We start from the raw sequence: 15937 nt of genomic DNA, 5'->3' as shown, positions 1-15937 counted from the left end.
TATTGGTCCCGAGGAAGCAGCAACTTTGGATACTGTGAGGGATCACAGATCCAACCAGGAGACTGCTTGGAAAGCTGCCATAGTGGTAGCTTCCTAGCCCGCTGCCTCTTGCTGAGTAAACCAAAGGTTCTCAGCAACAAATTGCTGCAGCAGCAAGCCAAGAGTCGGATGAACTAGCTCCAGCTCCACCTGTTTAGTCGGCAAAGGGTTGTCCAAGGGCGAATATAAACGCCTCGGTTGAGGTAGAGGAGGGAGAAGCAGCTTGTCCGATCTGTTGGCTGTAAGCGAATTCTCTTGCTCTGAGACAAGATTGTTCACCTGGTCCAACAAACCTTCAGACAAGGAAGACCACGGTAAGCCCACAGAAGCCCTGGGCTCCCTCCTAGAAACCCAGAACGACTCCAACTGCGAAGGGCATTCAGAGGAAGCTACCATTGACCCTTCCCCTAGATCATTGTGCTAACAAATCGGTGCGATGACCTCTGCAAACATCCTCTGAATCTCGGGAGTGACTGCATCCTGCAGGGAAGGACCATCAAGCCCTTATAGGATGCATCATACCCTCCCCATGGTTCCCCCTGGTCACCTCACCCCTCCCAGTGTATCACCAGAAGTTGAAGGGACAGGTGAAGAAGATTGGACGCTCCCACTTGCCCTGCTAGCAGAACTAACAGAAAGAGCGGGCCGCGATTGATCACCTACCCACGGTGATGAATGAATCGCAAGTCTAGAAGAGCATTCTCCCTCTGGAGAAACACTGGACTAGGTCGATCACACGAGCACGACCGAGGATCAGGTGGAGAATAGCGTCTACCTGACTGACGAGAGCAAGTACCAACCTCACGACATGTCTCAGTCCTTGAAGAGGTCAAAACCTCTCGAAAGGACTGAACGAGGTACCTCCTACCAGTCTCGCCATGTGTATGATCTCACAAGACCGTCACGTCAACCCTGGGAGCCAAGCAATCGCTGTGCGAGTGATCACCGGTAAGGCATGAGTCACCCAAGTGACTCGCCCCTTCCCTCCCCACAGTGCCTGAGTCGTTCGTGAGCAGACTCGGTGTCACCAACTCTAGCTGCACGCTCATCAGTAGACTTGCGTCCACTTGGGGAAACTCACGAACGAGAACCCGAGACGTTACTAGTCCTAGAAGCAAACCTCTAGGACTAGGGGTAGAAGTACAAGCCGAAGATTGAACTCCTACGGTCCCCGACTCCTGCGCCCCTAGGGGCGACAAGGCAGTCCCCATTTCCAAAGGAACAGGAGGACCAGCAGAACGCCCATCTGTCTTCCCAGAGCAGTGAGACAGACTCTTAGAAGTCCCAGATTGTGATTTCTTGGGGGAGGGGGGAGACCACTTTCTTCCTCGACAGGGGAGCCTCGGAAGATGAAGGGGGAGGAGGCAGCAGACAATGACAACTTGCGCTTCTCCTTAGATTTCTTTGTCAGCTTCCTCAGTGCAGCTGTCAGATCCCCCATCCAAGGTGGCACTGGAGCGGCTCCTGAAGCAGCAGGCTCCAGAGCAGCTGGAACAGAAGAGGCTGACACCATAGCAACTCTCACATGATCAGGGACTGGTACAGCAGCAGGCACAAGCACAGATGGAATAGGCTTGAAGTCAACAGAAGGGAGATCCAATGGAGATATCACTTTTGAAGGATGCTCATAAGTTGCTGGGAGAGACAAGACCACGTAACCTGGAGGAGGAGGAGGGGGCAGGAACGGATTCGCCCTCAAAGTATGTTTCACGGATGATACTACCACCAAAGATGTTACAGTGGTTAACTGTTGGGTGTCCACAAGATGAGTAGGTGCCACATACCCAAAAACAGATTAGGTCGTTGTCATTCCCGCAGCAGCACTGTGAGTCACAGAGGCAGACAAGAAATGGTGCATTAGCCTCTGAAGTGAAGGTATACCAGGTAGCCCCAGCTTCAGCCAAACCTGCTGCAAGTCCCCAACCATGGAGGCAGCCACCCCTGAAGGAGCAAAAGTCGGATTAGTAAAAGGAACCCCAACTCGCCTCAGGGGGATAAATCCAGCCAGAGCAAGCAGAAGCCGTTGAGCACAACTCCAAGTCGGCAGCCCTCACCCCCTTCTTCTACGCTTGATGAGTCAACCGAAGAAGCAGGGGGAGACATTCCCCATGAAGGGGAAACAGTAAGACAAGGGAGTTTACAAGGAGGGAGGAAAGACAATGAAGGATTGCCCACCAACAGTCATCGTAGGCATCGAAGCCTTGGAAGACTTTCTGGGATTGCTTCCTCCCCTAATACCTTCCCAACTGCTTTGCCGACCAGGAGACACAAGTATCACAGGTACTATCCATAGTACACTCACACCCTCAGCATTTCACAGAAAGGGCATTAGGATCAATCTCCACCTTAGAGCGGAAGCTACCACACTTTCGTTCCCCCACTCCAGGACAAATGCACTTAAGAGAATGGGGGGCGCGTAGGCTTAAGTGACTCCTGGGTTTGGATGTTAGCATGAGTCAAAAAAAAAAAAAAAAAAAAAATAGGCAAACAACTCACACAAAGACAAACAGCAAGGAAAAATCTTCTAACAACATTGATGGGGCAGAGAGTGAAAGCATGATTGTTCACCACGGCGGCCGAAAGCAAAGTGGAATGTTTACATCCAGTCAGGCGGGACTCCCGACTATCGGACAAGCAGTTACTGCTTAACTACCATGTTATTCTTTTATGACCAATTTCCAGCCTACGCTAAAAGTAATTCCTAATATAAAGGACTGAGGGTTTGTATAACGAGTAGGAACAAATGCCCTGCTCCTTCTGAGGCTTCTGGCCAAGGTTTTCAGGTGAGCAAAGGATGGTTCCACCAGTTCCAAAAAAGGTTCCACCTAAAGTTGGTTTCCCTACATCAAGAAGCAGCATCAGCCGACAAAGAGGCGGCCATGAAATGTCCCAAGCCCTTCAAGAATATTCTGCTGGAGAAAGGATATCGTCCAGAACAGGTCTTCAATATGGACGAAACTGGTCTGTTCTGGAAAAAGATGTCGTCCCAGACATATTTAATAAAGGACAAAGTTAAAGCCTTCAGATTCAAGGCACAAAAGGACCAGGTGCCCCTCCCGATGCGCCACTTAAAAACAAGAACAAGGCATTGCTGCCTGTGTTCTGGATGCACAATCCCAAGACCTGGATCACCAAAGTCCTTACAGAGTACTGGTTCCATCAGAGCTTCATTCCTGAACTTAGGCAATACCAGGACGATTTGAACATAAGTTCAAGGTCTTGCTCATAATGGACAATGCTGGTGGCCACCCTCTCGATCTTTATTACAAGGAAGTCCAGCTCGAGTTCTTCCCTCTCAACACCACCTCTCTCCTCCAGCCTATGGAACAGGGCGTGATATGTGCCTTCAAGGCACTCGACACTGGGAACTCCATTCAGCACCTTGTTGGCGCAAATTCACGATTGCTATGTGTCTGTCATCAACCGGTCGCTGAAGAACACAAAGAAGGAGACCCAGAATGCATGCTAAAGTAAGTTGTGGACAGACTGTCTGTAATTATACGGGCTTCTCGCCTCAGGAAATCCAGCATTCAGCCATTAACAAGGCGGTCCAGTTGGCGAAAATTCTTTGTGGTGAAGGCTTTGACAATATAACCAAGGATGAAGTCACCATCAGGGTTGCCGTTTTGAGGAATTTCGTCTACTAGTGTGGGTTTCTCGTGACATCTGGCAACCCTCCGTGGCTTTTCCGACCACAGGCCTTGGCACTGAGGAATAAAATTCTTCACTTTGACTTTTATGTTTTATTATGAAAATGACAATTTGTCGAAAATTGCATTTTTCCTAACTATACAAACCTGAGGTCCTTTAACAATAGGAAGTAGCTAGCGGCAGCTGAACGGTCGTAAGCTTCGAACAAGGGGAAAACGGTAGTTAACTGCTTGTCCGACAGGTAAACAAATCACTTTTGCTTTTGGCCCATGCAAAATACACAGAGTGAGGGGTGGCATGAGGAGGGACTATATGTAAAGGACCTCAGGTTTGTATAGTTAGGAAAAATGCAATTTTCGACAAATTGTCATTTGTTCCGATACGTAATACAAACCATCGGTCCTTTAACAATAGGAAGACTCACTTCTTGGTGGGAGGAATCTGAGTCTTTTGATGAACAGACTGGTGTTCGTCCATCCCTGGAATGCCTCCCTGGTCGTAAGAGCGAGGGAGGGATCCAAGCCTCTGTCCGATTGATCGGGGTGTGCACCGCAGGATCAATGGTCAGACCTCTGGGCCGAGTACTAAGAGAGAGGCAAGTGTATCTCTTCGTACCAGCAAGCAAGAACTTGTTCCTGTTTGCAAGAGGCAACATAAAGTATGGGTTTGTCTCAAGCTGGCATCCACTTCCTCCCCCTTGTTGGAGGAAGTGGTGGATATACGCTCCTATCCCTAGTGAAAGGGATAGGATGGGGCTCTGTTGAGTAGCTCACCTGCATCTTGTCCTTATCCAGCAGGGTGACGACCGTGTCCCTCTAACCACAGGTAGAGGGGAAGAAAAAAATGGGAAGAGGAGCCAGTCACACTCTCATTCACTCATCCATTCTTACGGTCACACCAGGACTCGATGCTGTTCAGCCTGCGAGGGTCTGGGTTCGCTACACGTGTTGAGCAGCCACCACGGGTCCCAAGGAAAAAGATCCAAGGACCTGTGGGCAATATCTCGAAGGTAGAAGGAAGGGCATGTGGTCTGGTTGGACCAGACCCCTGCCTTCAGTACCTGCGCCACGGAGAAGTTCTTGCGGACAAGGCAGCATCTCCTTCGCATCGAAGGCGGTGAAGTCCATTAGGGAGGGGATTGTGAACGACTCGAACCAATCGTCAGGGACGAAGGGTTCTGAGTCTTCGCTACGAAGTTCGGTACGAAATCGAGCGTCACGGATCCCCATCCCCTGGATGCTTGACTTCGCAGGAGAAGTCATGCAGTTCCTCAGAGGAAAAGAAGGGAATAGTCGCATGACCTATCCCTCTTCTCTACTTCGGTGATGTCCAGTACCCATACTGGTCTGTCCGTTTGCCACGAAGTCTCTCGCATCCTCCTATCCCCGTGCAGCGAAGTTCTCGGTAGTGGATAGGACACTGACACTCCATGGTGGGTGTCAATGGTATGGGTACTGTGACAAGCTATTAAAACGAAGTAATGATTGCTCTGTAACAACCGAACTAAGTCAACAGCGTAGTTCGTAACTGACTCAGGCGCTCTGACAGCTGCCGACTGACTGCGTTCGGTAGGAGGCAAGTTGTCCAAGCATCCGAGTAAGTCACGTGACCTTCGCCTTTAAGGGGTTATGCCGAGAGACCAAACAAATAATGTATTTGTTTGTCACCAATGCCGGACAGCGAGGTGATGATTCTCTTAAGGCATGTGCCTAACAGGCGAAAGTCAATTGCCTTCTAGAGACCGAGGTCCCTGAAGGCAAAACATCTCATAGTTGTTGAATCTCAGCTAAGGAGAAACAACACTATGTACCGTTGAAGACGAAGGTAGATATTGAATGCAACCTACGTCTTCACAGACGAATCGAGAGAAGGAGGTTCTCAAGATTCATAACCTGTTGGTTACAAATGAATGAAAACGCTAACCGCTATTTCATTGCTGTCCGGTGAGAAGTCGTAGTTGCAATGAAAGCGGGGCGTTCTTCAGTAATGAAAACACAGGGGAAAGCCGCCTGAAGAACTGCTTCTCATGGGCTGAACATTTGGAAGTAGAGCTGTCAGGTCGGAGAGTAGGCGATGTCTTCTGACACATCTTGTTAATTCGGGTTGAACAATGAACAATTGTACACCTACGAATACGAGATATTTTGAAGACAAACTCAGATGTCTGCAAAATCATTCGCATTATCGCAGTGCGATGCAGCGGGAGACTTGTACAGACTTCTGTTACCGTGCGGTAAACAGAAAGATGAAAGAGTCCAAGAGATATCTCTGTTGAAAATTCTCGCAATGTCGAAGGCGATGGAATCTAGCGTCACAGCAGTAGATGGTCCTTCATTATTGCGAGAATCCCCGTTAATCAGAGACTAAGTCCATGATTGTTGGGCAGAGATACGGTTCGGTAGTCAATCAAAGCAGGGGAGAGAGAGACATAACTGACCGTCCATCTCGGAGGCCCAGCTGATACTGAGCTGCTATCAGGCAGTTCTATACGCAGTAGTTGAGCCTGAGCTCTCGCTGACTCGTCATCCTGAGTTGCCAGGTAATCCATTATTCCACGAAGGAATGCGTTCGGCTAGAACCACCGAGCATAAAAGATATGCTCGAGCAATTATATTTAGGTGAAACGAATTTCGGTAAATATAAAAGTTGAAATGGTGTTGTCGTGACAAAACCATAAGTATATAAATTTGAAACTGAAAACTCCTGGGAGGTTGCAGGCAACCCCGAGTTGCAGTTCAATTAGAATACTTCTCGTCTAAGTCGCAATCCGTAGATTAACTAGGATATCCGCCTACCCCTCGGACAATTAAACTGCTTAGCAGAATCATGTCGCGAGGTTAATATACGTAGTATATTTGTAGGATTCTGAACAACGATCTCCATCCTAAATTCTTTCCTTCAAGAAAACAAAATAAGGATTGGAGATCGACCACCTTCGATCTCTATCAAAGAGAGTGAAGGAGAAGTCTTCCTCGAAGGAAAGCTTCGATGGTGAACAGAATACTAAGACGATAGTTCAAGCCAAACTGGATATTCCCGTCCGTTCTTCTCTATTCCAGGTTGGTCGCCTACTGTGAGATAGTCTTCTTTCGGCAGCAGTCTTCTTCTCAATGCTAGAAATTCCAGGAATTCGAGCATAGGCGAGGTTCCCGATTATCGTGTAACATATCGGGGATTCTCGTCTCGCTCACTTTGGACCGCGGTCTCGCCTAAGTGTTTGGAGATCGTAAAAAACTCGAACACTGAATGCGCTAGAAATTCCGTAGAATTCTAAGCAGTCTGCGAAACCCCCACCGAATTCGTCAAACGATATCGGCTGGTGGTCCTCTCGATTCCCGTAGAAATCGGGAATGGGGCAGGATCCCTCCTCAACGACCGGGGCTTACGTCAGGTAGGACCCGAAGGTCCCCCCGGTAGCGCAGTCCCCAACGTGGGATCCTACAGAGAAATCTCTGTAGGATCCCTCCCCTTTCCCTCGTAGCCGTAAGGAGAGAGGGAATGAGGGAGGAATTGGATACTCGCTCACCTTCCCAGTGGAACTAGCAGTTGGAGAAGATAGGAGAATTGGATACTCGCGTCACCTTCCTCAGTGGAACTCGCAGTGTGGAGAAGAGTAGGAGCAGCCATCGCCGCTGGGAAAAAACGTATCGTCAGGAGAAAACGTTTTCCCGAGGAGGGTTACGAACTCTCACTGTAGGTAAGGGTCTGCCGCCACTGTGAACGTCGTCTGGGTGGGGCTGATCGACACCTGACAGGAGAGAGCCGATACCGTCCTTCGACTCATTTCAGTCCTCGTCGAGGTCGAAACCTCTCCGGAGGACCGAAGGAGTATTTAAATACGGTGTCCGAAGACACATAGAAACGCCGCTGTCACAGTAGAGGAGGTGGAAGTAGCTTGATCGACCGGCCAGAACTGAGAGAGCCTTCTTGTCCGGAGACGAGAGACTCTGGTTCAAGACAGAATCGGCAAGCTCCGATCGCGGCAGACCCACCGTCGGTTTGGGTTCCCTCTCGGGCCCCAAAACGACTCGAGCAGAGACGTGGGCTCTGCTGGTGGGAGCGGCAATCCTTCCCCGAGGTCGTTGCGCTGACGAATCAGCGCCATAACCTTGACAAAGTTCCTCTGGATCTCGGAAGTCATAGCATCTTGCAGAGTAGGACCGTCAAGCCCTTCGAACAAGAGCATTCCGAGAACCTCCCCCTTAAGGAGGAGGAACTGCGATAGACCCCTCTCGGATTCCTCCTGCCACTTGCGCGTACGTCCTGGTCGGTCCGAAGATCGTACCTGGTACTTACGGCGTCGTGACAGGATCTTGCGGGGTATGCCCCTCACGATCACCCCGCTGTGCCTCGCTCTTCCTGGTGCAAACCGAGGAAGTTGCAGGCACGGGAGAGGAAGACATGACGCTCCTCTTTCGCTCGCTGGCAGAACCAGCGGGCTTGGAGGGCTGCAGGCGATCGCCACTTTGCAGGCCTAGTCGAGCCGTTTCCCAGGGAAACGGCTGGACCGAGAACAGCGGCCCCGATCTCGTGTGCAGAGGAGCTGCTGCTGGTCCCCCTATCCGCCCAGTCCCTGTGGGAGCGGCGGTCAGGTGACCTGCTAGGCTCGCTGTCGCGGTGAGACCGGTGAGCGTCCTCTCGGCGCGTCGAGCCGCTGGTACCAGCCGAGGCTGGCAGCAACGATCGAGAGGGGGGACCCCTTCCTCGCCTCAGCGCGTGGCCGGTCGGAGACCGTCACGTCAGCCCGAGCAGCCGGCTGGTCGCTGCGAGAGCGTCCGCTGGCCTGGCGAGAGTCGTGCGGCTGGTCGCTGCGAGAGCGTCCGCTGGCCTGGCGAGAGTCGTCTGCACGACTCTCGCCAGTCTTCTGCTCCGTGCTTCGGTCTTGACGGCGAGCGAGCTCGGGCGTCAAGACTTTGGCTGGACGGTCTCCCGCGGGAGACCGTCCACTCGGTACTTCTCGCGAACGAGAAGCCGAGGCGGATCCTGGTTTAGCGGCAGAACCGCTAGAACCAGGCAAGGAAGTGCCAGCCGAAGCTGGTACTCCTCTGGTCTCCGTCTTCTTCTCCTTGGTAGAAGAAGAGACGGGCCCTGTTCCCGAGGGAGCAGGAGGACCAGCAGAAGAGCTCCCCGAATCGCCGGAGCGAGACGGGCCCTTAGAAGGTCCCGAAGGAGCCTTCTTAGGGGGGAAAACCCGGGTTACCAGCTGGTCGCTGCAAGAGCGGCCGCTGGCCTGGCGAGAGTCACCTGAGCGACTCTCACCAGCCTTCTGCTCCGTGCCGCGTCTTGGCGCCGAGCGAACTCTGGCGCCGAAACTTGGCTGCACGGTCTCCCGAGGGAGAACGTACACTCGGGATCTCTCGCGAACGAGAGACCGAGCCGGAACCTGGCGTAGCGGCATCGCCGCTAGCACCAGGCGAGGAAGTACCAGTGCTAACCAGTACTCCTCTGGTCCCCGTCTATCTCTTCCTTATGGAAGGGGAGACGGCCCGGCGCTCCCGAAGGAGCAGGAAGACCAGCAGAAGGACCCCCCGTCCCACCAGGGTAGGACGGGCCCTTAGAAGTTCCCGAAGGAGACTTCTTAGGGGGAAAGGCAGCCTTCTTCTTCTTCGGCTCATGGGCCTTAGAAGTCGAAGGGGAAGAGGCAGCAGCAGACGATGAAGACAAAGATGACACCTTCCTCTTCTTCCTCTTCCTCGTCAGCTCACGCAGAACAGTCGTCAGGTCCTCCATCCAGGCCGGAGCCGGGGCTATTGCCGAAGCAACACGGCCCGACTGCACCTGTGCGGAAGGACCTGGGACTGGGGAAGACACACCGTGGGCAGGACCAGCATGGACAGGCTCAGGAACCAGGAGCGACAGGAACAGCAACCAGCTCAGGAGCGGCAGGAACAGCGGCAGCGGTAGACCCAGCAGGGACAGCCAAGCCAGCAGCGGGAATCACATCAGTGGCAGGTACAGCAGGCCCAGCGATCGCCTCGCAGAATCATCGGCAGCCAGCGGGAACCTGGGCACTGGCGGCCGGTCCAGGACGAGCTGCTGGAACAGCGGAAGTCTGGGGCAGGCAACACAAGAAAACAGGCGGCGGCGGCAACCCCACCTCGGTACGGCTGCGGCCCTAGTAGCGGCAGACGGCGTCACCGACACAGCATGGGGAGTGTTGACCCAGGCGGGGGGGGAGCAGCATAAGCGGCTGTGGTAGTAGTGGAGACCACCCCAGACCTCGCTAGATGCTGCAGCAGCCCGTGGATGCTAGGCACGCCCTGCCGCCACGGTGGTCCATACCTGTCCAAGGTCGTCTCCCACGGATGTAGCACCTGCGGTAGCACAGATAGATTAGTAAGAGGGGTTCCCTCACGCACGGGGGGAAGACATGCCCCACCCCGAACGCAAGGAAGACCCCAAATACAAAATACGAGGAAGCTGAGCGGGGGGCAGGAAAGAAGATGAAGAATCGGATACCAAGGGAGTCGCGGGAGAGCTTTCCGACGACTTCCTGGCAGACCTTCGCTTCCCCTACCCCCGCACAGCAGTGAAAAGTAATATGAAAACGAAACAGAAATACTGCCCTGCGATTCACTTCATAGAACTTAAAGGGAAAAAGATCAATTCCCGGGTAAGAGCGGAAACTTGATCCAAAATATGATGCTATCATAAAAATATATATGAAAATGAAACAGAATACTGCACTTGCGATTTCACTTTCACAGAAAATAATCGTAAGGATCAATTCCCGGGTAAGAACGAAAATTGATCCAAATTAAATTTTATGCAAATAAATAAATGAAAATGAAAAGAATACTGCAATTGCGAATCCACTTTCATTGCATTCTATCATACAAAATAAAAGGCTCGTGCCGAGCGCAATCACGCTCTCGGTAACGAATGCACAGGGCAAAAATATAATGAAAAGAGTACTTACATTTTTCAATTACACACTTTCGCCCAAAATACATGACTCGGCGCGAGCGCGCCCGCCCTCGGCACCGAGACATAATTCAAGGGTTCAATACATGAAAAGAGAGGAAATCGCCGCATCTACGGCGATAGCTCCATGTTGGTTCATAATTAATTAATGAAAATGAAAACAGTGTACTTACAGTTTCATTTTCAAGTCAAACAAACCATTAGTAGAAAACACAATATAAACAAAGCATACGACGATGAAGCGGGCAGAGAGCGATGACGAACTGTCCTTCACACCCGCGGCCGAAAGCAAAAGTGATTTGTTTACCTCCCAGCCGCGCGCTGTCGGACAAGCAGTTAACTACAGTTCTCCCCTTGTTCGAAGCTTACGACCGTTCAGCTGCCGCTAGCTACTTCCTATTGTTAAAGGACCGATGGTTTGTATTACGTATCGGAACAAATAAAGTTATAAAACATAAAACATATAATTTACTGTATATAGAGTGCAATATCATTGACATCCTAAGTATGTGGAAAAAATGTTTGTTGAAAGTTTGTGAAGCACTCACCTAAAAAGTGCCTTCATGAGCTGAGATGAACAGCATAACTGAAGCTCACTAACGTTGACTTCCGACTACGATTCTTTGAAAATCAGAACTGCGTATGGTAACACTAACACTACTAAAAGCCACTGTTGAGAAGAAAAAATGGCAACCCTGGTTAGCACCCTCATTGATGCCCACTCCGACCCCAATAGACCAGGATTTAGAAGACCTGACGAAGTCTGCCAGCAAAAAAGAAGACACTCAGGTTCAGGAGAGGAGCATGAGCAGGAGCAGGAGGAAGAGGAAGGCCTGACATTGGAATGCCTTTCCCAAGTTAGGAGAATGATCAACAATGTCCAGGAGTCAGTTGCAACATGGGATCCTTACATGGAATGCTCCTTAAAGTTTTCCAACATTCTTGATACAGCATGGGAGCCCTATAATAATCAAGCCCTCACCACCATGAAGAAGCAACAGCAGCAGCTGCCAATCACGATGTTCATCACACATAAGAAGGACCCACCAAAGCCTAACGACTCACCTGAAGTAGTACTGCTTGAAACGCCCGAAGAATTGCCTCCTAAATTGCCTGAAGAAGTGCCTCCCAAATCGCCGGGTCAGTGCCTTCCAAAGCGCCTCGTGATGGTGAGGAAGCACCCTCGGAGATGTAACCCCTCTCCTTAGCTGTGCATTCATATCTTCATTGTCTTTCATCAGACTGCACAACTAATTCATCATCATCATCTTTAATCAACATTCATCATTGATGAGTAAACCCTACTTACATATGTTGTACTAGTGTCAAAATAATTTTTTAATGTTCATACATTTTTGTTCTCTCTCTCTTGTGATTTTACATACAATTGTTTCCCTTGTAAAAAGAAAACTGGATGACTTCAATAGTAACTGTATGAAAGAAAATGTGCATGACTGAATACTTATGAGTTGGTTGGTTGGTTTTATAAAGTTTAGGTGTAACACCAAGCACTGGGGCAGCTAGAATACTTATGGGGGTGACTGGATTATTTTCACATACATCTCTAAGTATGTATTTATAACTATAAAATGTAAGATCTACTTTGAAATAGTATCAATAATATTTCAAAGATTAATATGTACCGTAATAGGAAGATACATATTCTAATGTATATTTGATGTAGGATGGTATTTTTAGGGATACTTTGGTGTTTCCACATTCAAGATAGGGGTTATAAGCATTTTTAGAGGGAGGTTCCAAGTATTTGCGGGTGTCTGGAATGCATCATTTGCGGGGGGGGGAACACTGTATGTTTCTTTTCCTACTCTAAGAGTGGGAAGCTTCCTCACTTCCTAGGGAGGGAAAGGGGCATATTGTTTGTATCATTTCAGGCCTTACACTTCAGATCTGTTTTGCCTCTGGCCTTCCCCGTCTTCTTCTTGCGCCACAATTATCAGCCCTGCTTCTTGCCTTGAAGTCAGTCGGTGTCATGGTCCTCTCCGAATCTGAGAGCCCCTCTACATTCTCTTTGCTCTCCTAGAGTTGCCACTTCACTTACTGGTATTCCTCATTGATGCTACAGTGGGAATTTGGAACTCAATCAGTCCTGACAGCAATGTGTTCCTTTCAAGCCTCGGAGCCTCATCTATGTGGTGGCTGGCGTAGTTTGCATCGTCTTTCAGGGATAACAATCTTAACTGACGCTTCTCTGATATAGTCTTCCTCTGCTTCTGTGACTGCTTGTCTCCCCTCAATATTTCACTATGATTCCCCTATTTGTCATATACAGGCAGCCCCGGTTAACAGAAGCATTGGTCAACAGCTATCCAGTTTTATGGCACTTGTCTAGTGACTGTTAACTGGATTTTCGGCACTGATCTGTTTGTTTGTATGGTGTTTTTACGTTACATGGAACCAGTGGTTATTCAGCAATGGGACAAATGGCTTTATGTGACTTCCGAACCCCGTCGAGAGTGAACTTCTACCACCAGAAATACACATCTCTCACACCTCGATATATTGCCCGAGAATCGAACTCGCAGTCCCCAAGGTGGCAGGCCAAGACCATACTGATCACAGAGATTGGTTAGTGGCGCCAATCTCTGGTTAGTGGCTCCGATCTCCAGTTAACAGCAGCACCAACCACCAGTTAATGGCACCATTAAGCAGATTACTAGTGCTGTTATTGCCGATTTTCAGTTAGCGGCGACTTTTGGTTAGCAGCGTTGGCTGGAAACGGAACACCCACCGTTAACTGGGAACTGCCTGTATATGAAATAAACTTGGTCATTACAATTTTGTTTGAATATATGATTAATCACGCTCTTATTCATAATATTTTCTGCGTTTGTAAGACTAGTCTGCTCCTGAGGTTCTCATAGAGGACCTGCTTTTTGTTCCAGCTCTCACATCCATGAAGATACACATGTACGTGCATCAGTTGCATGCAGTCCTTCCAGTTAACTCTTACGTTTTGCTCCTCAGCACCTCTTCTCCTTGGAGAGATGGTGTTCGAGTTCACACGTGACTCAATGGCCAAAGATCAACACACGTTTTGGGGGAGGAGGCTGTCCCAAGATGCAATGTCCAGGAATGGACTGTTGACCTAGCCCATGGCTATACAGCCGGTCTATGCAACGCCTTTTGGTCACGTAGGTAACCGCCAATGGACATTACCATAGTAATGGCCGACATAAGTTCCTTGTCATCTATTACGTTCGAGACTGATCTTCCACCTGTTACATCCTTCATAACAATTCAAATGAATTGGTTCAATCAGACCCATACAGCCTTCATTGTGGGAATCGACAGTCTGTGTGTGAACCAGAAGACTTCAACCCTTCTCAGGTGAGAATTCTTGTTTCATTGTTTGTATTAAAATTTGGATTGTTCCTACAAGAATATTAACCTGCGACTTTCTGTTCCAAGGTGGTTACAGTTAGTCAATAGGTTGGTTCATTTACAGTGAAGTTTTGTAAAACCATTCTGGCCTATGCTTTTGAAGCAGGATTCAATTAATTCCAATCATACAGTGTTTTCTTGGTGCGAGTGCAATTATTTTCTAACTCGTTAGACCTGTGGATCAGACCTACTGAACTGGTTGGGTTCTTGAGTATACCAAGAAGATTTTGAGAACACCTCTGAATTTTCAATTTTCTACGCTAAGAAAGGATGGAGAACTGTCTCCTGTTTTTTATGAACTAAGTGGGATTCAGTTTGGTCAAGTTCTTAGCCTAGCCTAGCTAGTTCGATCCTATCTTTACCAACCTAGCCTAGCTTTACAGGGGACTGACTTTGAAAACTGTTTTCCTTCTGACCTTGGCTTTCCTTGAAAGAGTTGGAGAGCTCCATGGTCGGAATTAAGACGTAAACAAGCAAGGGGTTGGGGTCAGTAGCTTTCAAATTTGTCCCAAAATTCGTGGCTAAAGCCCAAAATTCCCTCAGTTCACAATGACAGGTTTGCCTCATTTTCTGTTCCTTCCATTATGGAGTTTGTTACCAGCAACCTCAGAGTTACTGCTTCGCTCCATCAGAGCACTCCTTTGTTATTCAGGCTCGTCACCCACAGCCTAGGTGTCATACTCTTGTTAGCACGAGCCAGGTCAAACAAAAGGTGTACAAGAATATCTTTTTGTTTAGCTATGTGAGATGATTAGGCAAGCCTACTACTCATCGTCAAGTTCTGTCACCAATACTGTGCATGCAGGAGCATATGACATGAGAGGAATAAGTTCCTCCCTGGCATTTAAGAACTTGTCTGTTCATAAGATTTTGAATGTTTGTTCCTGGCTTTGTCAGACCACTTTCATTTTCTTCTACCTGAAGGATATTGCCAAAATAAATGCACTGAGTATAGAGTATCTTAATGTTGCATAATTCACCCAAAAGCAAAAAAGATTATTTTCTTTTCAATGGTTAACAACTGAATATCCCCTGCATAGAATAATCTATGGTGTACTAGGGATGACTAATATTTAAGCCTGTCCACCAGAAGGAGCTGAGGTAGGTAACAACATCAAAAAACAAGTGGTTATAAAGGCAGCTTCTCCTAAATAAAACTCACAAAAGAAGACACATTATCCTATACAGTTCAATAGGTTTCAAAATGAAAACTTGTTTTACTTGTCTTCAAACATAATGTTCAATCAAAATGCATGAAAAAAAAGCTCATACAAGATACAATTTTATTTGCTAGTAATTTTTAATGTCAATAATAAATTGTACCCTTATAGGTTCAGCTACAATCAACATATCCATTCAATATTGAAAAAAAGGCCCACTTCAAATGGAGAAAAACTATGCATATGTTTTCTGTTTTCACTTCCAGCAGTGTTATTAATAAGGCTTGTCACTAATCATTTCAAAACATTACACAAACATAAGGCTTATATAATTACAATGATTACAAAAATGGTTGTCTTCTTTGTGAAAGTAGAGTATAACCTGCGACCAAGTCCTAATCATCAGTCTTATTTTGTAATGTAATTTCCATCCTTCTAAGTACTAGAACTTTTCAATGATTTAGATTTTTTTTGCCACAACTAAGATTGACATCTCTTTATTATTAAAGTCTGAAATAAACTGCATATTCAAAATATATGTCCAAACATGAACAAACTGTGAATGTGAAATTATGTCAAACATATTTGTAAATGAAAATTCCCTGATTATTCTTGTTAAGTCTGCAATGCCAAATTTCAGTTTGGTTCTTTTGCTTATTTTTTTCTTGTAGCCAAGAAAACTGGGAATTCTGTAATATTTTCATCAGAGTTACTATTCACCTGTGAACATGCAGTAATTTACCATGTAAAAGAGAGGCCAT

Source organism: Macrobrachium nipponense, chromosome 40, assembly GCF_015104395.2.
Source record: "Macrobrachium nipponense isolate FS-2020 chromosome 40, ASM1510439v2, whole genome shotgun sequence".
NCBI classification, from domain to species: Eukaryota; Metazoa; Arthropoda; class Malacostraca; order Decapoda; family Palaemonidae; genus Macrobrachium; species Macrobrachium nipponense.
Note: the sequence above shows the minus strand (reverse complement) of the source record.